This window comes from Rhinopithecus roxellana, chromosome 1 (genome assembly GCF_007565055.1).
Source record: "Rhinopithecus roxellana isolate Shanxi Qingling chromosome 1, ASM756505v1, whole genome shotgun sequence".
Classification (NCBI taxonomy): domain Eukaryota; kingdom Metazoa; phylum Chordata; class Mammalia; order Primates; family Cercopithecidae; genus Rhinopithecus; species Rhinopithecus roxellana.
In genome coordinates this window covers 116,409,935-116,436,148 of record NC_044549.1, presented here as the reverse complement: position 1 = coordinate 116,436,148, position 26,214 = coordinate 116,409,935, and the positions used below count along the sequence as shown (strand labels likewise).

General features: G+C 40.4%; 1 protein-coding gene across 3 annotated transcripts in view; it reads right to left on the bottom strand.

The window, feature by feature from the left end:
• Positions 1-15,484, bottom strand: part of PLD1 (phospholipase D1) — a 223,365-nt gene extending 207,881 nt beyond the window's left edge. The window contains exon 1 of one of the 3 annotated variants that reach the window (XM_030929431.1): positions 15,233-15,484. The gene's annotated coding sequence lies outside the window, so the exon portion shown is untranslated. Of the gene's footprint in view, positions 1-14,247; positions 14,552-15,232 lie in introns of those variants that run through there. The other 2 variants (XM_030929418.1, XM_030929427.1) reach the window with 2 other exon arrangements.
• Positions 15,485-26,214: the final 10,730 nt, after the last annotated feature.

The following is a 26,214-nucleotide window of genomic DNA, read 5'->3' as shown; positions in this document are numbered from 1 at the left end:
TGTGTTTTACTCATGCTGTTCCCTCTGCTTAGAATTCTTCCCAAAAGGGTGTTTAGAGAGTTCTAAAACTTTGTAATTTAGTATAACCTCAATATTACAAAGGAGAAAATTGAGGCCCAGCATGGAAAGGTCTGGCCCAAGGTTTTCAATGGCTAACTTAGGATAGAGCTAACCACTGTGCTACTTTTTATAGGCTTCTGCTTCTAGTCCCTAAAGTGTCCATGAATATGTCTATCCCAGTTCTAAGAGTCTACTGAATGAAATGTGTTTCCTCTTTCTACCTCCTAGGATATGTGGACTTCCATTTCCCTTTAAACTCTTACTCTTTATTGTCTGAGACATTTGTCTCTCTCAAAAGAACAGACAGTAATTTACTCTTACTCAATGATTCAATCCAGTTCCTCAAACATTTGCTGGCCACTTTTTATAAGTATTGACCATGAGTGCAGTGAGGAAGACAAAAATGAGTAAGATATGTCCCTTACCCAAAAGGATTTTATGATCCAGTGGGAAAGACAGAGTTGTGTATAAATATCTCCATATATGGTGTGATTATTATGATGTAAGAAACAGCCAAAGAGATGTTTAAATTATCTGCTGTACTTGTTAAAATATATACATAGAGCACATATCAAAAAAGGTTGATATATAATTTATAAAATGGGAGGAAGAGTAAGTCAACATACTAAGAAAACCATAGCACAATGAAGAGCTAAGGAAGAAAACTATTTGCAGATGTAACTATTTCAGAGCTAATGATTGTCATGGATCAACTAATCAACAAACATACGAGTGCCTGTTATACATAAGCCCATTAACTTTTTGTGTAACTATGTTCTATCATATTTCAGACAACAAAAACTCTCAAACCCTTAATTACAATTACAAAGAAACCTTTAAGAGTATCTAGTCCACTCCTCTCCTGAAGAAACCAAGGCCCAGGAGGTTCTTTTTCTTAACCAATTATTTGTTCTGAGAGATCCAGCCACCACCAACACTCATCATCAACAATTCAGACTTTGAATCCTCACTCTCACCTTGACTCTTCCCTCTCTCATTTTCAGGAACCAATCAACTACCAAATGTGTGGCTTCTGCTACAGATGCATCCCATGACTGTATCCCTCCCACCTTCGTGCTCTTCTCCAGCCTATCCTTGCTTCTGGGCGGGGCTGCCTCAATAATTCCTAACTGATTCTCCCAAAATCACTCTTTCTCTTCCTGCACCATCTGTTGCAATGCCAGAGCTGCCCTTCTTAAGCATAGCTCTGATCATGCTTTTCCTTTGCTGCCAAACTCCAAAAACCAAGAACGTGTTAGTTTAACTTTCCAGCCCTCTCATTCTTAATTCTACCTGTTCATGGTTGTTCCTCCCTTCACACCACCCCTACTCTCCTCCTGTGCTAGGCTACACTCCCACTCCCATATACATTCTGCACTCTCCCTCCCAACAGGAGAGTGTCATCACCAAAAGGCCCTACCTGCCAAGGCTTCACGATCCTGCTTAATCTTTCTGCTTCCATATGGTTTCTCTGATGTTTAGTTGATCATTCATCGTTTACCCCACTTCTCCACACCCTGTTTCCCATTGCATGTTACTTGTACTTATTTCACAGCATTTAATCTTTGAATTATGTTTACTGATGTGTCAGCTAAACCATTAGATCAGTGATTCTCAAATCGCAGTCCCCAAACCAGCAGCATCAGCATTATCTGGGAGCTTGTTAGAAACGCAAATTCTCTGCCCAGCCCAGACCTACTGAATCAGAAACTCTAGGGTGAGGCCCAGCGTTCTGTACTCTCCTGAGCCCTCCAGGGATTCTGGTGCACAGTGGAGTGTGAGAACCACAGCACTAGACCATAAATCCCCAGAGGGTAGTTGCTCTCAGGATAGTTTCAGAGGCAAACTTAGAAGGTTGTCTTTAAAAAAAAAAAAAAAAAAAAAAAAACTACAGCATATTATGGACATTTTTCTTCTGAATACATATTTTCCAGTAAGCAGCTTTTGACCAAAATATATGCAAATATCCTAATAATATGAAAAAAGCTGGCATGTATTGATATGAATGAAGTTTTCAAATTTCTCACTTATTTATTTTGGGCCTCTTATTTAAAACTGACTGAAGTCAGCTAAATTCTTTGACGGTTTTTCTCCCCCTCAATCTTTAGAAATTTTTAGAGGCTTATTACTCCCTAAGTGCCATTTTTCCTTATAAGTTTCATGAGGGCTGTCATGTGAGGATAATTTTCAAACTCATTTTCCATTTTCCATGACTCATCTGTGAAACAATGGATAACAGCTAAGTGTCACTGACCCTTAAAATGTGAAACCTAAAGAAACATTAAAGGGAAGGAAAAAATCCAGGTAACACTCACCCCTACTTAAGTAAGATTGTCCTATTATGTAATCAGCAATGGCAGGAAAGTGGGTCGGACAGGATCAAAGTAAACTGATTAAGATGCTGTGGGATACAGAACTAAATGATACGGTAGTGTGCTCAATGAATGACAGTCACTTACACATTCTCTACTAAAGGAATCCTAAACCATTTTTGCGGCACAGAGCAAAGGGTCTAGGCTGGGGCTGTGATACCTCCCTTGCTTCACATCAACTCTTCTACTCATTGAACATATGGCCAATTTTAAATGATGGTCAAATTTTACAGACTCCTTAAGTCCTTGGCCCTAGGAAATCAGGCATAAGGAAGCTTTTGCTATATAGAAGTCATATTAAGTGCTATGGCTCAGAGAATATCGAGTAAATTCAGAAATAAATTCTAGGTGAAATCAGGAGACAGTGTCAATAACGGTCACTGGCATGAGAAAGAGAGAGAGAAAGATTGAGAATTGAATTTTTGCTTTGGAATTTTTGAATTTTGCTTTGGTTGTGTTAAAATAATTCTAATCAATTATGTAAAGTGCTTATTATGTATGCTTAACTTGTGCTTAATTACAACAATGACTTCTCAACATGTTCCAAATTAATATTATTGTCCTTTATTTGATTGCAACAGAAAACTCTTCAGGTCTGTCTAGCCAGATCCCAAGGTCCAGCTCTGGGCATATTACCTGACTGTCCTAAGAGCTAAGCCACACACAGGCCCAAGAGAACTTGGCCATTAGAGAGTCAGCCATGCTGCGATGGGCCTCACACTCTTTTTTAGGAGGACTGTGTCCTCAGTCAGGCATCAGAGCACAAAGGCTTCATGGGAAGCCCACCGCACACTAAGCCACTAACCAACACCTGATTCAGGGGTATCATTCTGGTCCCTTTGACCAGATTTATCTGGTCTCTGAGCATAATTGTCTGCCCACAACTTTCATTAAAAAAGAGGGACTCAGGCTGGGCATGGTGGTTCACGCCTGTAATCCCAGCACTTTGGGAGGCCGAGGCAGGTGGATCACGAGGTCAGGAGTTCAAGACCAGCCTGACCAACATGGTGAAACCCTGTCTCTACTAAAAATACAAAAATTAGCCAGGCATGGTGACGTGCGCCTGTAATTGCAGCTACTCAGGAGGCTAAGGCACGAGAATTGCTTGAACCTGGGAGGCGGAGGTTGCAGTGAGCCCTGGGCAACAGAGTGAGACTCCATCTAAAAAAAAAAAAAGAGGGACTTGTCTGCAACTAAAAAGTCTTCCTAAAGTGTTTCTGTGTTTGTGAACTAGCACAGAAACGAAACAAGGCCACCTAAGTGTACTACTTTTCTATTTTAAACCAAAATTAATGACATACAACAGAAAATCTATAACATTAAAGGAAGTAAAGGGTATGAAATCTTTTTAGGACATTTTCCCCTCTCTAGGAGGTAGAACATAACTCCCAAAAATATGGGTTGTGCACAGTGACTTCTTTCCAAAGAGTACAGTGTGTAGAGGGAGGAAAAAAGTAACCTTACAATGGAAAACCTTACACACACAACCTCAGTTAGGTGATCAAAGTGGACATCACCAGTGATGAATCATGCTGATAGTATGTGCCCTTGATAAGATGTGATAAGTATGGTATTTTACCTCTGTCCTGTCCCTCCCCAAACCCATAATCCCAATCTAATCTTGAGAAAAACATCATAAAAATCCCAACTGAGGGACATTCTACAGAATACCTAACCAGTACCCCTCAAAACTATCAGGGTCATCAAAAACAAGGAAAGTCTGAGCAACCATGATAACCAAGGGAGCCCAAGGAGACACAACTATGAAATGTAGCATGGTATCCTGGGCAAGATACTGGAATAGAAAAAGGACATGGGAGAACATCTAAATAAAGTATGGGTTTTACTTAATAATGCGTCTATATTGGTTCATTAATTATAACAAATGTATCACATACCAATGTGAGATGTTAATAATAGAGGAAACTGTGTACTCCTTTGAAACTTGCTGTATTGGGTTGATTCCAAGTCTTTGCTATTGTGAATAGTGCCGCAATAAACATACGTGTGCATGTGTCTTTGTAGTAGAATAATTTATAATCCTTTGGGTATATACCCAGTAGTGGGATGGCTGGGTCATATGGTACATTTAGTTCTAGATCCTTGAGGAATTGCCATACTGTTTTCCATAATGGTTGAACTAGTTTACAAATCCCACCAACAGTGTAAAAGTGTTCCTATTTCTCCACATCCTCTCCAACACCTGTTGTTTCCTGACTTCTTAATGATTGTCATTCTAACTGGTGTGACAGACTGGATTAAGAAAATGTGGCACATATACACCATGGAATACTATGCAGCCATAAAAAAGGATGAGTTTGCGTCCTTTGTAGGGACATGGATGCAGCTGGAAACCATCATTCTTAGCAAACTATCACAAGAACAGAAAACCAAACACCACATGTTCTCACTCATAGGTGGGAACTGAACAATGAGATCACTTGGACTCGGGAAGGGGAACATCACACACTGGGGCCTATCATGGGGAGGGGGGAGGAGGGAGGGATTGCATTGGGGAGTTATACATGATATAAATGATGAATTGATGGGTGCTGACGAGTTGATGGGTACAGCACACCAACATGGCATAAGTATACATATGTAACAAACCTGCACGTTATGCACATGTACCCTAGAACTTAAAGTATAATAAAAAAATCAAAAAAAAAAAAAAAAAGAAACTTGCTGTAATAGCGTCACAACTTTTCTGCAAATCTGAAACAAACATAATTTTTACTTTTTTATTTTTTATTTTTAATTTTTAGATGGAGTCTCACTTTGTTGCCCAGGCCAGAGCGTAGTGACGCGATCTCAGCTGACTGCAACCTCCGTCTCCCTGGTTCAAGCAATTGTCCTAACTCAGCCTCCCAAGTAGCTGCGAATAAAGGTGTGCACCACCACACCTGGCTAATTTTTGTATTTTTAGTAGAGATGGGGTTTCACCATGTTGGCCAGGCTGGTCTCAAACTCCTGACCTCAAGTGATCCACCCACCTTGGCCTTCCAAAGTGCTGAGATTACAGTCATGAGTGAACGTGCCCAGCCCAAACATAATTTTTAAAAGGCAAATATACAATAGTACATTTTCTAAATAAGATGCTCTGATTGAATGTGGTGTTTAGAGATGCTCCAGAATTCTGCTGTCTACATCCCTGGACCCAATCTCTACTCCAATGCCAGCCCACCTGTCTTAGTCCATTCAGGCTGTTATAACAAAATACCACAGACTAGGTGGCTTATAAACAACAGAAACTTACTTCTCACAGTTCTGGGGGCTGGGAAGTCCAAGATCCAGGTGCTTGCAGATTTGGTGTCTGGTGAAAGCCTGCTTCCCCAGTGGCTGCCTTTTCACTAACCCCTCACTTAGTGAAGAGAGTCAGAGGTCCCTCTCTGGCCTCTTTTATAAAGGCACTAATCTCATTGATGAGGGCAGAGCCACTGTGGCCTAATCACCTCCCAAAGGCCTCACTTCCTAATACCATCACCCCTTGGGGTGAGGATTTCAACAAATGAATTTGAAGAAGACAAACATTCACAACACTGCACTGCCCTGAAACAAAGCAGTTTGAAAATCACTATCAAGGAAAATTGGAACATAGAATCATTATAAAAGGCAGCCCATTTCAGGTGGCCTGGCAGGATTCTGCTGCACAATTCAGTCCTGCCTTTGGGTGACTGCATTAGACTATAAACTGTGGGGCTGGAACCACATTTTAGACTCAGTAGCCTAGGCCTAGTACTGTGTTAGCACCAAAAAGACTCTGTGCTTGATAAATTCTTCAACACCATCCTGAAAAGGGGCTATTGCAAATACAGGATGAAAGCTTTCACTGCCAACCTTATTGGCCTTCCAGGCAATGGATCTGCAAAAATTACTTCACCGTTAGTCAAACCTACCCCATGTATCTGGTGAGATCAGATAGGATGAACATACCCAACATGCGTTTCTGGCATGCCTTTCTTTTTGTTACTTCTTTGTTTTTGTTTTGAGACAGAGTCTTGCTCTGTCACCCAGGCTGGAGTGCTATGGCACGATCTCAGCTCACTGTAACCTCCGCCTCCTAAGTTCAAGCAATTCTCCTGCCTCAGCCTCCCAAGTAGCTAGGATTACAGGCACTCACCACCACACGCGGCTAATTTTTGTATTTTTAGCAGAGATGAGGTTTCACCGTGTTGGTCAGGCTGGCCTTGAACTCCTGACCTCAAGTGATCCACCTGCCTCAGCCTTCCAAAATGTTGGGATGACAGGCGTGAGCCACCGTGCCCAGCCTATGGACTGCCCTTCTTACAAAGTGATACACATTTCCCTAGTCCCCATGACGCTACCAAAAACCACCCCTGGTAGAACTCAAAAAAGGCAGGAAACAGGAGTTTCCCCAAATCAGTCTCATTTATGTTATGTTTAATTGATCCATTCTATCGCAGATTATACACCCACATGACAAATAGATGCAACTGAAACAAGTTTTTGCAAGCTCTCTGAAAATGAAAGGAGGCATTCACATAGAAAGCTACAGATTTTATTTCTCATCAGTTGAGAGCAGCATTTTGCTCCAAATTGCAGTAATATCCAGCAATGAATCATTGTCATAAAAACAGCAACATCTGTGAGGTCAGAAAAGAACAATTAGGAAAACAAATGAATCGCTTGGGAACCAAGGTTCACACTAACATCATATATTTATATAATAACTTGGAAAGGCAGTCATTCAACAAGTAGTTAGTGAGCACCTACTATGTGTCAGGCAAGTCCCTACTCTCGTAAAGCTTAAGTTCTTGCGTAGAAAACCCAGTAAGCAAGAAAACGAGAAAAGAAAAAGAATTTCAGATGGTGGTAAATGCCAGCATGAAAATAACCCTAGGTAAAAGGCTGGAACAGGATCAGGTAGCAAGCAATGCAATGTGGACTGTGAGGTGAGGCAGCTTTCAATGGTCAGGGAAAACCTTTCCAAGGAGATAACATTTGACCATTTTGTCATTGATCCAAATGACAAAAAAGAAGCAAGCCATGCAAAGACTTAGGAGAAGTGTGCTCCAGGCAGAGGGAATAGCATGATTCAAAGGCCCTAAGATGGAACAAAGCCTGATGTGTTCTAGAAACAACCTTCCTAACAAACTCTGGAGATAGGCAACTGTAGTTCAGAAAGGTGAAAAACAAGTTTATCGAGGTTACGCAGATGCTAAAGTGGAAATGAAACTTAGCACACCTGACTCCTCTGATAGTCTCCCTGCAACACACTAGCTGCCTCCCTAGTTAGAAACCCAGGCTCCAAAGAACTGAGCACGAAAAATCAGGCTCTGGTATGAATGACAGGCCAATGGGGCAAAGAGTGGCCCCTGATTACCAAGTTTCACAGGATCAGAATTTGAGTACAAACATAAAAATCAAGGCTACCATACAATGTGGCCGGGGTCCAGCAGCCCAAATGACCTGATTCTAAGCAAGGTACACAGGTGCCAGGGCTGGAGAACAAGAGCCCACAAGAGAGGCCCAGAAGGCACATGGGGTGATCATCAAACTCCCAAGAGAACTTACAAAATACTACTTTGAGTCCCATTCCTCAAGAATCTAAATTTATTACATATGTGATAGAACTTGGAAGTTTGTATTTTAAGAAGTTCCCAGGTGATTTTGTTTAGCCAGACCTTGGAACTACTGTGATGGAGAAGGAGGGAAGGCCAGCTCTTCAGGAGGTTGCAGGGAGAATTCTATCTCTACAAAAGGATAGAATCAAGGGTTAAATTGAATGCAATTGAGACCTGTACCAGACCAGATAAAAGGCACAAAGAGATAAGAACATAGCGTAACTATGTGTATTCCTTTCCCCTCAACCACATCCCCAAATTCAGAATCACTGTGACAGTTGAAAGAAAACTGCACGACAAATCTCTTTGGTCATAATGAGAAAGAAAGAGGGGGGTGGAGAAGCTTGGATATCCCCCTTGGGCAAAGCCAGTGGTGTGCTGACAAATGCTTAGCAACCAGGTTGAGGTGGAGGAGAAACCCTAACTGTAGTGTGTGCCAATTTCCACAGTGTAAATATTCCTGGAAGGCCAAGGATCACAAGGTCAGGAGTTCGAGACCAGCCTGGCCAACATGGTGAAACCCTGTCTCTACTAGAAATACAAAATAAGCCAGGCGTGGTGGTATGCACCTGTAATCCCAGTTACTTGGGAGGCTGAGGCAGGAGAATCGCTTGAACCTGGGAGGTGGAAGTTGCAGTGAGCCGAGATTGCACCATTGCACTCCTGCCTGGGCAACAAGAGTGAAACCCTGTCTCAAAAAAAGAAATTCCTACCATGGCCACTTCTAAGTTACCAACATGATATCACTAGAACATGCAGTTTGGGGAAGATGTGCAGTAGGTACAGTATTTTCACCATATAGAAATAATAGACATAAATAACTTAGCATAGAGAGCAATACATTTAGTAAAATAATTAGTAAGTCAGAGGTGTGGGTATTTATTATCTTTTAAAAATAGTTTTAACATCACAGGGATGTTAGTGCCAAAAATATACTTCACCCCCAAATTCTGTACTCCTACCTTACTTCTTACTCCAAAGCAGGAATAATGGTGACACTTAAAAAACAGTATCTAAAACTTCATCTTCATTTTTTTCCCTATTCTTAGCTCCTTTGGTTAAATTTCTCACTTTTGGGTCTGCATCTTCAGAGAACCACTGCCCTACACATCTGGAAATGTTTTTCTGCTCCAAGTCATGAATCTCCAATCCCAACCCATGGCTACCTACTCAAACTCTTTATTTCAAAGGACTCGTTCATCAGAACTTGGGCAGAAAAAGATCAATGAAGTGAGTACAGCTGTTTACCCAAAATGCCACAGACCGTCCATTCCACATCTACACATTTTATTTTTAAGAATAGTTAAATGGCACCACGGAGCAAATAAATAAGTAAAACATTAATTATAAAGACTTATTTTCTGGAAATACCTATGTATTTTTAATAAAATGGATTACACCTTCTCCCTTCATCCATGTACCCTGTCATTCAGCTCACATCTATTGTACACTACAATGGACACTGGAGACACAAAAATGACAAAAACACAGTCTGTGACCTCAAGAACCTTGTCCTCTCACAGGGAAGACAGTCAATAGAAAAAATAACGGTAAATCCAGTGATTCTAATATCACACTACATATAAAATCCACCCATGGAAAGCGGCATAAACCAAACTAGACTAGACTGTTATGAAGATCCCAATCAGGGGCCAAGAGTTCCCTTGTATCTTATTGTCCACATGCTTTGTTGATTAGCAACCGTTTAAACATTAAGATCCCATCAAGATAAACCAAAGGAAAGATCATTTGCAACTGCTTATGATATTTTGAAGGCATCGTCCAGTGGTAACACACTGAGATGCAGGCTTTTTGTAAAGAACTGACAAAGGTGTTAGCTCCATGCTTCCTATCTATGGCCCTCTGCCAATGCCTCGTCTCTGCACTTGCTTCTCCCCTCCCTTTCTATGGCTTTCCTTTTTCCCGTGTTTATTCCTATTCGCCTTCATCTAAATGTGTCATCTGTAAAAGCCTACTTTGAAAAAGATCATTGTTAAATTCTCAACTCTTATTCTCCTGTTCTTAATATAAAGTTCATAAGTTTACGGCCTTAGAAGTGTCTCTCTCTTTCTTAACAAAAGAACTGACTAAACCAAGTTATTTTTATTTCCATGTTGATTTTGGCTGATTTTCTTTTGTGCGTCAGAGGCTTCCAAAAGGTTCCCAACTCTAGATCCAAAAAGTTCAAAAAATGATTGAGTACAGAATAAAATCTTGCCCTCATCCAGAGGGGAGCTGAGGGTCATGGGCATTAGCAGCAACGGGGGAAGCAATCCAGGATTCTGGAGCCCTAGGAAGCAAGACCTCCCATGACCCAGTCGGCCATAACGTGGGCCCTTATTTAGCAGATTAGCTCTAGTATGGTCATAACAATCATTAAAATATTGAAATGCTTCCCTCTGGATTGGCAAATAACACCCAACTCCTCCCAAACACAGCCCTGGCCTCCCAGACTCTCCCAGGATCCCTGGCCCAATCTCCTCACAACCAGGGAGTTAAGGCCTGGCCCAGCAGAGGATCTCCAGGACCCTGCCCCAGTGCTTCTACCCTTGGACATACTCATGTTCCACCTTAACTTCTTCTTCCGAAAAATAAAGGACTTGAACAGATTGTCTGAGTTGCACTATAATTGCGATTACGTCAAAGAACACAGACAAAATGGGAATCAAAAAACCTTAAAAAGAAAGTTTGTTAGGAGGATGGAATCACAGGTTATGTTTTTTTCTAAACAGACAGCAATGTCAAAACTGTGGGTGCAAGCTGCCGGAGATGGATCCCCAGCTCTGCCATGTGCTAGTTGTGGGATCTCACTATGACTCAAACTGCCTCATCTATAAAATGGGCATAGGCCAGGCACAGTGGCTCATACCTGTGAATCCCAGCACTTTTCGAGGCCAAGATAGGAGGACTATTTGAACCCAGAAGTTTGAAACTAGCCTGGGCAACATAGCAAGACCCCATCTCTACAAAATAAAATACAGTAAAACAAACATAAATAAATAAATAAAATGGCCATAATAAGATTACCTACTTTACAGGGTTGTTTTGAGGGTTAAATGTATTCATGTTTGTAAAATGCTTAGACAAATGCAAGGCACAAAGTAAACACCATGTAAGTGTTTATTAAATAAATAATTGATTTTATTCTGTCACTGTAATGTTTGCTTAATAAATTTAAAAATTAAGAAAGTTTTGCAATAGAAAAAAACCTGTGACACTATGAAACACTTATATAACATACACTTTTGCTTAATAACCCAGCACTAAAACAGCTGGGGTCCAGATTTTACACTGCAGTGTGAATTTAGGGAAACTAACACACTGGAATGTGTTCCCACTGAAGCATAAGATGTGATTTGTATGATTCTCTTTGTAACCAGAAATGTCACAGGCTTATGGGAAAGTTAGGTTTACATGTTTCTCATTTTAACCCTGCGACAACTTTTAACCGCACCCCCCCAGCAAATACATTTTATTTTGTGGTGCTCAGACTTAAAGGATCATAAACATAAAACCAAACCTTGCAGAGTTACAGCTTTTCTTGTGAACACAATGACTCAACCTAACTACAAGTTTAAAGAGACATATCTTATGTGTTGGGTCCCGTAGTATCAATCTTTAGTAAATACCTGGGATGGACAGGAAATTGCTACATGTAGTTTCAAGTTTAATCAACACTGCCTTTAGTTACTAAGAAGGCAACATTACCCAAGTTCAAGCATAATTTAGATAGGTACTATTGCACTGCTAAAGACAACAACACGACAATTGCCATTTTTCTGATAGATACTCAGGAGAGGAAATGATCAACAACAATAACTGCCTCACATGTTCCTTCCTCTTGATAGCTAAACCTCACAATACCCTTAGACAAAAGTTTAAATACATCACAAGTTTATTCTCAAACAGTAACGTATTAGGCCTTTCCTGCTGTAGATAAGATTTGTTAAACAGTCTGGCTATGGCTTTTTACCTTTTCTCTTTTAAAAGTGCATTTCTTGGCTGGGTATGGTAGCTCATGCCTGTAATCCAACACTTGGGGAAGCCGAAATGAGAGGATTGCTGGAGCCCAGTTATTCAAGACCAGCCCTACCAACACAGTGAGACCTCATCTCTACAAAACAAACAAACAAACAAAACTGGCCAAGGGTGGTGATGCACACCTATAGTTCCAGCTACTCAGAAACTGAGATGGGAGTATCACTTGAGCCTGGGAGGTCAAGACTGTTGTGCCACTACACTCCAACCTGGGCAACAGAGTGAGACCCTGCCTCAAAAAAAAAAAAAGTTTAAAAGGTACATTTCTCTAAAGCTATGAGAAGGAACTCAAACCTTGCTTAGTGATAAAACTAAAGCCTGCAACACAACCATTATCATTAAAATGTTATTAAAACCCTGTAAGAAAGATGAAGAGTCTTGTGGATGGATGGTGATGACAGTAGCACAACAATGTGAATGTATTTAATGCCACTACATGTACACTTAAAAATGGCTAAAATGGTAAATTTTATGTTGTGAATATTTTACCACAACAAAAGTGAAATTAAAAGAAAAACAAATTTTTTTTTAATCCTGTAAGAGAACATTTATATACTGTTGGTTGGAACGTAAATTATTTCAGCCACTGTGGAAAGCAGTTGCGGATTTCTCAAAGAACTCAAAACAGAACTACCGTTCAACCCCACAGCCCCATTACTGCGTATATATCCAAAAGAAAATAAGTTGTTCTACCAAAAACACACACACATTCATATGTTCACCACAGCACTATTCACAATAGCAAATGGAGTCAACCTCGATGCCCATCAACTGCGGACCGGATAAGAGAAAATGTGGTCCATATGCATCATAGAATACCATGCAGCAATAAAAAATAACACAATCATGTCCTTTGTAGCAACATGGATGCGGATGGAGGGCATTATCCTAAGCAAATTAAGGCAGGAACAGAAAATCAAACATCACATGTTTTCACTAATAAGTGGAAGGTACTACAGCTGCTGGGGAGGCTGAGGCAGAAGAATGGTGTGAACCCGGGAGGCGGAGCTTGAAGTGAGCCGAGATGGTGCCACTGCACTCCAGCCTGGGAGACAGAGTGAGACTCTGTCTCAAAAAAAAAAAAAAAAAAGTATAAGGTAAACATTGGGCACTTATGGATATAGAGATGGCAACAATAGACACTGGGAACTACTAGAGGTGGGAGGGAGGAAGAACAGCAAAAGTTAAAAAATTATCAGGTACTATGCTCACTACCTGGGTGATGGGATCAGTTGTACCCCCAACCTCAGCTTCATGCTACATGTCCGTGTAACAAACCTGCACATGTACCCCCGTATCTAAAATAAAATTTGAATTTTTTTTTTTTAAATGACAGTCCTACTTTTCCTTCGGAACAAAAATAAATTTAAAACCCTGTAAGAGTTAAAGGTAAATAAAATTTGTAACTATGTTTTTAATTAAGAAACACTAAGTAATCATACAACTTTCAAGAAGCAGGGTTCCCCACCACCTAGTTATAAGTAAGTCTACAAACCTAAATGAGCATTGTACAGCACTTACTATAGTTCATAATTATTCTGTCATCAGGGACAAACATTGTAAAGACACTTTTTCCTCAAAGCCTTAGCATTCGTTTTTGTTTTGTTTTGTTTTGTTTTGAGACAGATTCTCGCCCTTTCAGCCAGGCTGGGGTGCAATGGCACGATCTTGGCTCACTGCAACCTCCGCCTCCCGGGTTCAAGCGATTCTCCTGCCTCAGCCTCCCGAGTAGCTGGGATTACAGGTGTGTACCACCACGCTCGGCTAATTTTTGTATTTTTAGTAGAGGCGGGGTTTCACCATGTTGGCCACGCTGGTCTCGAACTCCTAACCTCAGGTGATCCGCCCGCCTCAGCCTCCCAAAGTGCTGGGATTACAGGAGTAAGTCACCGCGCCCAGGCAGCATTCCAACTTTTTATATGGATCAACTGTACTGCTTCTTGAGAAGCCAGACTGGGCGCTTATACAATTAGTCCAAAGATCCCCAAACAACATTTAAAGGCTGTCTACAAATTCAAGCTAAAAGACTGTGTACAAATTCACTTGTGTGTCACAAAACATTTAATATCGAAAGAGATTCTTATTCAAATAGGCAGTGTACAAATGTGGTGTCTGTTAACAGTTCAAATGGCAAATTCCTTTCCTTCTTTAAGTTTTAATTGCAACACCACGAATTAAACCATTCAACATACCTCAGAGGTCTCTGGGTACCTAGTCTCTCAGAGGTCTTTGGAGGCCCACAAAGGCTTATCTTAACTAAAATTGGCAGGGCTGGCTGATAAAGTTAACGGAGCTTCCCATTCTGGAGACAGACTTAGTGATAGTCAAACGAAGAAACTGTTGTGGTCTGTTCTTAAAAAGCTACTCGTATTTAGTGCTTCACAGAGGAAGTAAAGAAGGCAATAATCCCAGATGAGGAGGAGCAAATACAGGCGTGGCGGTAGTTCAAGACTGAGTCTACAAGGGCGGTTCTCAAGGGCGTCACAAAATCCTATGGAAGGCTTGGAGGACCGCGCTCCTGGATCTGAGCCCTAGGTCCCAAACACCTTGAATCGTACTGTGACGAACAACACCCTTTACACACGCCCTGCTGCTCGCCCCCCGCCCCCTCGCCCCGCCTCCGAGTGGTCACATCACATGGCGGGAGCCGTGGACACCCGCGGCTGTGACCACACCCCCGGGACAGTGCTCTGAGGGCTGGGCTCGAAGCCCTGGGACGCGGCACTTCCTGGTTGGTACGGGATGCTGGTCCCATCGCCCCTACCAGCCCAGTCATGCCACCGCGCACCCGAACCAAGGGCGCCCGGATGACCTGGGGACACCACACACACTGCACCCGAAGCCCCGCGCCGGCTGGGCGGTGCATCCTGCAGAGGACGCCCGGGCTTCAGCCTGGAGCCTGCGCGGCTCTGCGCTCCAGGCAGCCGTCCGCGCGGCAAAAGTGCGTGCCAGAGTTGTCAGCTTTCACCCTGCAGGAATTCCACCCGAAGCCGTGCAAGGGAGGCCCTTGGGGATCGCTGGGGAGTCCGCTGCCGACTCACTCACTTAAGTCCCATCCAAGTTGGGCGGGGAGTGGCCAGTTGAACGGGTTGGGAGGCAGGAGGGACTGAGGGCGAAGGCAGTGGAAACCCGGCTCCCACAGGCGCCGGGTGATCCGGGTCTCGGCGCGGCTCCTACCTGCAGGGCGAAGGGGCCGCTAGCACCTGCGCGTTGGCGGCGGACTCTCCGGGCTCGCGTGCCACTGGCACAGCTGGAGCTCAATGGGAGGGAGGCGGGCGGGAGGGTGCTCTGCGCTGCGCGGCCGCCAGGAACTCTCCGCCCGGATTCGCCCCGGATTCGCAGGGGTGGAGCGAGGCGGTGCCGGGTCCCGGGGCGTCGCGGTGCAGGCTGGCGGCCCCAGCGGGGCAGGTCTCGCGGCTGGGCCTCTGATCGTCCGCTTTCCTTGTTCTCTCTTTTCCCAAAGTTTCATAACTCGACCGCATTACACTAGGGCATGCTCGCTAGCAGGACCATTATCAGGTCCTCTTGAGCCGCCAAGGGCCAGCCACTGTTGCCGGAGCTTTGCCTATCTTATCTATTCCTCGACTACTGCGGATAGTAGCCACAACTGGTCCAACTTGTAAGTAAGGAATCCGCAAATCAAACGGCTAAATAACTTGCCTGAGGCGACATAATTAAGAGACTGGAGCTTTGTTGGCGTCTTTATAAGACTTACACCTCCTTAGGGAAGTGTTATCGCCAACTTACAGGTAAGGAAATGAAGGCTCAGAATCATGAAGTAACCAGCCTGACGTCACACAGCTTAGATGGAGGGGGACAGGAATTTGTGTCCCGATGTCTCTAAAACTGGGTGTAATTCAGAAATCTTAGTATAAAATAATAAATTGGGAGCAAAACAAGGAAAAGACCCAGTCCACCTATGGAACTGTTCAAACATGGCAATTTTGCTGTTTTTAGTCCACTTAGAATGAAGTCTTAAGAAAAAGAGAACCAGTTGTCATGTGGCTTGAATAAGCTGCCCTTTGGGAATGTAATTTTGAATATAGGCCAGTTCCAACCTCATTACACAATATTGCATCCCGCCAAAGCCAAGGGAAGCAATGGCCTCCCCATGCACCAAACTGCTAATAACGTCAGCCACTTTAAAGCATTTAGTAGATATTACACAATTGAGACTGGCCAAGTTACATAATGTCTTACTGCACACATGGTATTACATGAAATGAAAAATATAATATACCAGTCCAAATTAGGGGAGGGGGGCCAAACTATAGTCTGGAACTCAGTTTTCCTGTGACCTACGGTTGCTCAGCTCTCCTTAGACCACGTTTTTGTCTCTTGAGCACATCTTTTCCTAATGATAGAAGAGTCACACAGCCCTCACTCTTTCCTTGTTGACATAAATGATTGATGTCTTTTGAATCCTATGATACTGACAGATTTTTACAATTAAACACATGGCTCTCTGAGCAGAGTGTTGCCTAAGAGGAGTTTAGCAAGTTTCAGACAAGCATGTTACTGGAAGGCAGAATACCCTCTCTCCTCCCCTCTTTCTCAAGCTTTATTAGTCGCAGATGGTCTGATAAGTCTTATGTACACACGTAACCGCATTCTTACAAGCTTGTCTTTAGAAATTATAATGCTTTTGGTTGAGAAGCAGCAGTCTATAAAATTGCATCCCAAATTCTTAAGTGTCACTATGAAAACATTTGGCACCTGCCTCCAACAATAGGTCTTTCTACTAAATCTAATTAGAAATAAAATTATCTAGGCCAAGCGCGGTGGCTCACGCCTGTAATCCCAGCACTTTGAGAGGCCGAGGCGGGTTGATTACCTGAGGTCAGGAACTCAAGAACAATCTGGGCAACATGGCCAAACCCCGGCTCTACTAAAAATACAAAAATTAACCGGAGGTGGAGGCGGGTGCCTGTAATCGAAGCTACCAGGGAGGCTGAGGCAGGAGGATCACTTGAACCTGGGAGGAGGAGGTTGCTGTGAGCTGAGATCGTGCCTCTGCATTCCAGCCTGGGTGACACAGCAAGACTCTGTCTCAAAAAAAAAAGAAAGAAAATTATCTAAGTGTCCTTACAGTAACTGAATTTCTGCCTCCCTGGGATAGAGGAATAAAATAGGAAATGCCATATGTTGTTTAGAGAGGAACTTAAGCTTATGGACTCCCAAACATAAGTTTTAGAAGTAGTATAATTATGTATGTAATTATTTTTATTTTACTGAGAGATTTTGTGATTTTTCTTCCAAATTTTTCATATCTTCAAATATGTCAAGAACGATGACTAAGTAATCATGCTATACATTTATCTCAATATGCATTTGACATTTTTGTCAAAGTGGTATTTGAAATCCCGTTGTTATATTTTCTTCTGAGAATAAAAACAATATATGTTCATTTTTATAATTTTGACATCTATATTTTAGAAAAAAAGTACATCTATGTTTTAGAGACCACAGAAAAACATTTTTAATTAAAATCACCTATAACTCCCACACACACTCTCTATTAGCATTTAGTGTATTTCCTTATGTTTTCTATGCCTAAAGGTTTGTTATAAAATTAAAACCATGCTGTACGGAATTTAGAATCTTCCTTATCTCATTAAGTATTTATAAATGGAGTATTATTTACTGTTACTAAATTTTCTCTAAGATATCATTTCTATGGTTGAAGACTATTACAATCACTTATCAAATGTTTTAGGATATTTTCAGACTTTATTGCAGTTTACAGATGATGCTGGAATGAACACTACGTTGCATCATCTTTGTCAAGATCTCTACATTCTTAGGATAGATTCCTAAAAGTAGAAATACTGGGTCAGCATTTCTTTAAGGTGCTGTGTGACGCTGCAAAATTACCTTCCAGTATTAAATATTGCCTTGCTTGTAACCTGAAAATGTCATGAATCAAAATCATATCTTGTTTTAATCAACTTGTTTATAATCAGTAATGCTAAACACTATTTTTTCATGTTATTATTTGTACCATTTACTGAAAATGATCTCTTCATGTCCATTGTCCATTCTTTTTCTATGGCAAATTAGTTTCTTGTTAATTTGTAATCATGCTTTCAACAGAAACAGAACTATTTTATAATAGTTACATACTAACGGTGCTCCCCCAGATTTTCCCTTGTGGTACATTTTATACAAACACTGCTATCCAGATCATCTGGGTCATTTTGGGATACCAACATCGATCATCTTTTCTGACAGTTCCATTTTCTTGTAGAAAATTACCTCTCCCCAAATAGGCATAGTCCTGGCAAGCGAGCAATTTCAAGCAGTAACCTCAAAAGTGAAGGTCAGATCCTTCTTCCACATTCCCACCACCATTCCATTTACCCTATAGGCCTGGTGGACTGAATCTCAAGGGATGAGGGAGCCAGTGATCTTTGGGGTTGAGCTTATTGAACAGAGACAGAAGCAGTCCCAGCAGCAGCTTTACCCTGACCAGTAAAACCTAGGAAACTTACTTCCCAGGTTTTGTGGGTCTTTTTTTTTTTCTTCTTCTTCTTTTAATCTTTTTGTTGTTGCCTTCGCTCCTGCTGTTCTTTCACTTTGTCTTGATTTTGTAAGGCCCTGGTGCCCTTTTCTTCCAGATAGCAAGTCTGCATTCATTATTTGTCCCCAGTAATCCTCACTGACATAATCTGTATGACTTCTGTGCCCTTCAGTCCACCTGACAGTCTGTGGATTAGCAACCATTCATTTCATTCATTCATTCACAAGCATCTAATTGGTAATGTTAATTAACCAATGCACATGTTTCTCTGGAGATACAGAGTATAGAGCAAGATGTTGTATCCCCAGTCACCTGATGACATAAATCACTTCAACCACCATAACAGTGACTCACTGAAAGATCAGAACAGTGTCGTTAGTGGGGCTCAATTTTTTGTGAAAAAAAAATGACAGTGGCTAAGACCAAAAGTCTCAAGAGAGAATGAGGAACATAGCAGCACAGCAGATATTGCCAAGATGTGCAGAGTATTGTGTTTCTGTATCCTCATTTCAGCTTCTTGTGGCCCATTTGTATGTTTCATCATTTTTTCCAGCAACGGTAACTTGTGAGCTGTCTACCATGTGACTATAAAGGCCCCACACTGACGCCTACAGCTCCCCCTGCAATACCAGAGATGAGTCTTCTCATTACCCATAGCCAGTCCCTGTAAAGCTTTTTCATATCCAACAAGCCCAAAAGGATCCAACTCCCTCTATCTAATGACTTATTTGAAATATTTCTGTATTTTCAATGTTTCCATAACTTTTTTCTTTTTTTTTATTATTATACTTTAAGTTCTAGGGTACGTGTGCACAACGTGCAGATTTGTTACATATGTATACCTGTGCCGTGTTGGTTTGCTGCACCCATTAACTCGTCATTTACATTAGGTATTTCTCCTAATGCTATCCCTCCCCCAGCCCCCCACCCACCCAAAGGTCCCAGTGTGTGATCTTCCCTGCCCTGTGTCCAAGTGTTCTCATCGTTCAATTCCCACCTATGAGTGAGAACATGCGGTGTTTGGTTTTCTGTCCTTGTGATAGTTTGCTCAGAATGACGGTTTCCAGCTTCATCTATGTCACTACAAAGGAAATGAACTCATCCTTTGTTATGGCTGCATAGTATTCCATGGTGTATATGTGCCACGTTTTCTTAATCCAGTCTATCATTAGTGGACATTTGGGTTGGTTCCAAGTCTTTGCTATTGTGAATAGTGCCGCAATAAACATATGTGTGCATGTGTCTTCATAGTAGCATGATTTATAATCCTTTGGGTATATACCCAGAAATGGGATAATGTTTACATAACTTTTATAATTTTGTTTTCATGGATTTGCACATTTATACAAACTAGCATGATTAGTAAATAAGAAAACTTGCAAAAAGCCATTTAAAAATGAATATTTGGAATAATACAATTATATGCCAACTGATTGCTGCAATTGTATTAAAGAACTATAAGCGCAACTGAATTCAGTTTCCCAAAAAAGACAAAGAAAAACAATCCATAAACTCCACAAGAAATCTTTGCTCACTCCAATGTCCTGGAGACTTTCCTCAATGTTTTCTTTTAGTGGTTTTATAATTTGAAATCTTAGATTTAAGTCTTTAATCAAATTTGTAAATAAAATAAAGGATAATAGTAACTTACAGGTTAAGTCCATAGGGCTACTGTGTTTAAAAGGATTACGAAGGGAGCCACATATATGAATAGCTTTTAATGGAAAACTAATTGTAAATGGTATATAAGAAAAACTATCCTTGGATCAAAAACAAAGCCTTTAACCTATTTTGAGTTGCTTTTTGTGTATGATGAGAGATAGACAGGGATTTGGTTCCGTTCTTCTGCATATGGATATCCAATTTTTCCAGCATCACTTATTAAAGAGACTGTCTTTTCTTCAGTCGATATTCTTGGCACCTTCGTAAATCACGAATTCGCTGTAGATGTGTGAATTTGTTTCTGGGTTCTCTATTCAGTTCCATTAGTCTGTGTGTCTGCTTTTATGCCACTACCATGCTGTTTTGGTTACTATGGCTCACAGTATAATTTGAAGTAAGGTAATGTAATTCCTCCAGTTTTGTTCCTTGTGCTTAGGATACCTTTAGCTATTCTGGGTCTTTTGTAGTTCCATATAAATTTTAGTATTGTTTTTTTCTAAGCAAATGTTTTCTTTAAAATAAAAGAATAGAAAAAGAAAGACTTGTTATAAATGTTGTTTAATGGTTGTAAGAATGGTAAAACCTCCCAGGGTGAGAGTCGATTGGATCCCTGCCTGTGTGCTTTCTAATCACTTAGAACCTCCGGAGAATTATGGAAATGTTTTCTTGGCAAACATTTGCTGATAGCCAAGGAGTTTGGAAAACATTTTCATCTTCCTGCATCATTCTTCATTTTCCAGTAGAAAAGTCATCCTGTGGACAGTCACACTAAACCATTGCTGGTATCGTTTTTCACATTGTACAATCTGTTGCCTTAAAGGTGCACTTTTAAACTCATGCCTTAGGCTAGTTTGCAAGGCCAGTGAAGACACCCTTACCCCACACCCCACATAAAGCAAAAGAATTTCTCAGAAACGTCTCAGCTTCAGTTGCGCTCAGGGCATTCCTGGGAATTAGAACTCCTCTGTAGGAAAAAATATGTATATGTGGAACAATCTGTTAATTGACTTGCTGACCCTGAATTACAGAACCTCTGCCCAAAAATGTGATTCTTCTATCCTTATAACAACAAAAAATCAGGGAACAAATTTCAGAATTATAGACCCTTAACATTAAAATACACTGGAAAAGACCCTTGGATGTCAGGAACACTGCAATTTTTTACTCATCTCCTATTCAGTGCTGGTACTTGCATAACTCTGTGAGCTCCAAAACTCCTAGGATCAGATGAATTTATCATATTCAGAATTCTATGGATTTCAGAAATTATATACAATTCGTATAGCATATATTATGTAATACCTCTGATGAGGTCTGGGGCTGCACCCCATAGTTAAACACCCTTATATATCTACAGCAAAAGATGTGAATAGGCATATTGCATGGAAAAATAGACTGTAAATAGCTTCAAATCAATTCAGATCAGGTTTTGCTGCCAAGTGAGTCACATATAAAACTTTCGGTTTTCAGAAATTTTGGATTTTAGAATTATGAATTAGTGATCATTGACCTGAATTAAAACAGAATTGAGGAAACTCTGTAGACAAGCAAGAACTCTTTAAGAAGACTTTTCTACCACAACCAATTCATCCAGTGTCTTAGAGATCAATATTTTTTGTCAACTAATCAGAGGCGTTGCATTTTTCTCTTTTTAACAATTGCATGTAACAAGTAGATTCAAAACCCACTTGAGAGTCATTGTTGGGAAGATTTTTAAACTGAATTAGAAATATCTATTTCCAAGCTTTTTAAAGTGAGCAGATATGAGGAGTTTTGTAGATGACACGTGTTTTCAGAAGTCAATCGGTTAAGAAGGAAGCACTGCAAAAGGCCTGCTTTCAGAATGCTGTCACCATAGCCTAAGTTGCCTTCAAAAGTGGAAACTCTCTAATTTGTTATTAAAGTGACACTTTTATTTTGAAGGGACAATGTTAATTTCTTTTAAAAATTCTGCTTTACTACCATAGAATTGACAGATACTTGTTATCATAGAAAAGACAGAAGGTAAAGCACTAGTGTTTTTAGAAAATAAGAATAAGAAAATAAATTTGACAACTGTGAAACATACTCTGCCATGATATAATCAGTGTTCTTATCCGTGATACAGAATGTTTTCATAATCACTCATCATCTCTGCAGAGAACAGTGAACAGTTTACTACAAATGCCTGTCTTTGATAATATTATCAATATGTGTTAGTCAGGGTTCTCCAGATAAACAGAACCAATAGGATATACAGAGAGATAATATAAAATAGGAATTTACATTAGGAATTGGTTTGCACAATTATGGAGACTAAGAAGTCCCACAGTCCCCAATCTGTAAGCTGGAGGCCCAAGAAAACTGGTGATACCATTCCAGTCCAAGCTTGAAGACTGAAGAACCAGGTGGAGCTAATGGGGTATGTCGCAGTCCAAGTTCCAAGGCCTGAGAACAAAGAGTGCAGATGTCCTAAGGCAGGATATGAATGTCCCAGCTCAAAGAGAGTCAATTTATGCTTCCTCTGCCTTTTTGTTCTTTTGGGGAGCTCAATGGATTGTATGATGCTCAACCAAATCGGCAAGGGTGGTCTTCTTTACTCAATCTATGGATTCAAATGCTAATCTCTCCCAGAAACACCCTCACAAACATATCCAAAAATAGTGTTTTATCAGCTATCTGGGCATCCCCTAGCCCAGTCAAGTTGACATAAAATTAACCATCAAATATATCAACAAAATCTTATAGCAAATTTTTGCCCTTCTAGCTTCAACTTCTTTGCTACAAGAACATTTTGCGTTTTTATTAAAAGCAGTGAATACATTTATTTTTGGAGCTATCTCTGTATCCTTATCCTAGAATTTAAGTTTTATTCCAGTCAAAGCAACTGTTCCATCGGTACACTGAGACAGTTTTTTTCCATAAAACATTGTTTTTATAGTGGAAATCATATGCATTGGAAATGTATTTTTCTTCTTCAATACATAATTCTTTTTTGCTCAGTTGCTCTCAGCCTTATAGGAACAACGCATCTTTTTATTTTTGCATTGTCCTCTTTGTCATCTTGAAATTAAATTAATTCCTAATTTCAAAAATACATAAAATACACTGACAATAAATAAAAGATAAATAAGAGAAAGTAAATTGTAATAAAATAGAATGTCTCCTAATACGTACAATTCTTGAAGAGAATTAATAAAGGGGTCAGATATTTGTGCTATCTATGATGAATATATTTTATTTAAGAAGTAAAACAGGGTCCAGGCATGGTGGCTCATGCCTGTAATCCCAGAACTTTGGGAGGCCAAGACAGGTGGATCACTTGAGGCCAAGAGTTTGAGACCAGGCTGGCCAACATGGTGAAACCCCATCTTTACTAAAAACATAAAAATCAGCCGGGTTTGGTGATGCCCACCTGTAATCCCAGCTACTTGGGAGGCTGAGGTGGGAGAATCGCTTGAACAAAGGAGGCGGAGGCTGCAGTGAGCCTAGATCACACCACTGCACTCCAGAATGGGTGGCAGATCCAGATCGTCTCAAAAAATAAGGAAGTATAAGAATTTTCATCTAATTATTGTCTACATTATTGCTTCTCAAATGTTTATGTACATAAAAGTCACCTGTGGATCTTGCAGAAATATGGATTCTGATTCACCGGTCTAGGGTGGGACATTTCTAGCAAGTTCAGAGTAATTCCAATGCTCTGGTCCAAGGTCCACATTTTGAATAGAGTGAGTCAACATCATTTCTTTATATGGATATTTGAATGTGATAGTTACAACTGTGGCCTGATAAAATTATTACTGTCAGTGATATAACTTTCCAAATAGCCTCAAATCGATTCAGATCTAGTTTTGCTGCCAAGCGAGTTATGATCAATCAGTTCATGATTATTAAATAAGCAAGACTTGGTGGTGAGCGACTATCAGCAAAGTTCCAAACAAAGTACATTTTCTCCTCCATTTTACACTAGTTACATTCCCCCAAAATGTAGTGTATATGAAAAGAGTGCAAACAATATATTGAATGTTTATATATAAAACAGAGTGAGATATGGGCTCAGAGAATTAGCAGGCTTTTCGGTTACTTGAATGTCCAGTAAGACCATTGGAAGTTTTGCAGGACAAGGGACAGTCCCTCAATGTATAATACTATCCCATGCCTACAAGGACTTCTAGCATCCTTGGCCTCTACCCACTAAATGCCAGTAAGTGCCTCCCAGTCACTGTGTTGATCAAAGATGTGTCCCTATTTCCAAAATGTCCCAAGGATGCAGTATGCCTTCTGCTGATCACCACTGCTTAAATAAAACATAGAAATTACTTCTAATATATAATTAAAGCAAAATCTAGCATAAGCCAAGACATTATAGAAACATCCATTTTTTCCTCCAGTGCTATATAGCAAGCATCCCACGTTGTGTAGTTTGTCCTAACACTTGTTCCTTAAATTCTTCCACAATATTTTTTATGCATCTTTTGAAGTTATTTCCTGATATTTGGTTACCATATTGTTTTTCTTACGTTATTTTAATTATTTTTACTTCAGCAAGAAAAACTTAAGGGAGGGTGTCTGTGTTCATCCAAATATTTTATTAACCTAATTTCTTATTTTTAAAACAAAAATAAGTAAAAATTTAATGCTTTCTACTCTGCAGGGAATTGTGAGACTAGTTTTTTGTTGTTGTTGTTTAGTTGTACAGTTTAATATTTGCTCCTAGAAATTCTGATTTTACACATCACAAACAGAAATAAATTCTAATCAGAGAGTATCTTCCATAAATTCTATTCTCTTGTCTGTAATGGAATAATTCCTATAGACTTGAAACCTGTGAAAATAGATTGATTTGATATTAATGTATAATATGTACAGATGAAGAATTTTTTCTCATAAATTTGTTAACAAATCTAGAACTTAAAAAAATCTGTTAAGCTAACACTTAAGTGAGATGGACTGTCATAATGAATGTTGAAATGTAATTCGGTTCAACAGATGCAAGTGAGGAATATACTCATTTATTTTCTTTCATTTTTGTCCTTGGAGTTTTTCTCCATATGATTCAACTGTTCACCAATTAGAGCAGATAGATAATAAGCAATGATCATTTGTAGTCTTACGCAAATTACGTATGTATCACCAAAATTTTGTATATAAATATTGAAGACAACAGTGAATGAGTTAAATCTGCTGAACGAAAGATAGAGAACAATAAGGCTCAATTTTCAACTCTCTAATTAAGAAACATGAACCAAAGGGAGTGGAGGAGGGTAAAAGGAGAGAAAGATAAAGGAGAAGTAATTGTCTTAGGAATAAGTTATAAATTAAGCTGGCTTGCTGGAGACTCTGGATAATGTCTGAACTGTGGCCCACCAGGAAGACAGAGTGACAACATTCTCCACAAGTCTCACTCTGGTAAAAGGGATGTGTCTAACGAATTCTTGATTTGCATTGTTCGTAACTTGCAATGAAGAGATCTGCTACTGAGGATTTAATTCGGACCCGCGAGGAAGAACTGGTTGGTGAGATAGCAATAAGGAGAATCTTGGCAGAAAGTGTGTATTTTTATCTTAACATTTACAACAGCCTCAAATGGGAACCCTGAGGCTACTCACATGCAAACTCTAAACATTAGAAAAGCAGATTTCACAAAAACATTCAAAGAAATTTTGACATGATTGTGTAGTGAGAGACTCTTTAAGGGACGTTTTTAGAGTTTCCTGTCCCTCTGAAGCACAAAGAGACCAAGTGGAAAGGGGGATCCAAAAGCAATGACATATTCAAAGAGTAAGAATTGTTTTAAGGCCGGGCGCGGTGGCTCAAGCCTGTAATCCCAGCACTTTGGGAGGCCGAGGCGGGCGGATCACAAGGTCAGGAGATCGAGACCCTCCTGGCTAACACGGTGAAACCCCGTCTCTACTAAAAATACAAAAAACTAGCCGGGCGTGGTGGCGGCGCCTGTAGTCCCAGCTACTCGGAGGCTGAGGCGGGAGAATGGCGT